The sequence below is a fragment of the Penaeus monodon genome, chromosome 23, assembly GCF_015228065.2.
Source record: "Penaeus monodon isolate SGIC_2016 chromosome 23, NSTDA_Pmon_1, whole genome shotgun sequence".
Taxonomy (NCBI): domain Eukaryota; kingdom Metazoa; phylum Arthropoda; class Malacostraca; order Decapoda; family Penaeidae; genus Penaeus; species Penaeus monodon.
The window spans coordinates 10,666,243-10,666,758 of record NC_051408.1 but is presented as its reverse complement, the minus strand read 5'-3'; positions in this window follow the sequence as shown (position 1 = coordinate 10,666,758).

The following is a 516-nucleotide window of genomic DNA, read 5'->3' as shown; positions in this document are numbered from 1 at the left end:
AAAGCAAAGGGGATAGCGGATTTTTAAAAATAAGTACAGAAACAAACCGACGATACTTTTTTTTCAAAAAGAAGAGAACACAAGCTAAAGAAAAAATCTACCCACAAAGACAAAAAAAATAACAGACAAAAACCGATAACAAACCACTCGAAACCCCCTCCTCTAACCACACTAACCACACTTTCCCCACGAACTACACTGACAACACTAACCACGCTAACTACACTGACAACACTAACCACGCTAACTACATTGACAACACTAACCACAGTGATCACACTAACCACACAAGCTATAGTGACAACACTGAACACAATAATTACACTGACAACACTAACTACACTGACCACATTTACCACACCAACTACAATAATCACACTGATCACACCAACCACACTTACAACATTAACCAAACTGAGTACACTGAACACACTAACCACCATGACCGCACATACAACGGTATCCATTCTAACCACACTAACCACAAAAACGACAGAAACCACAGCCAAGCAAACA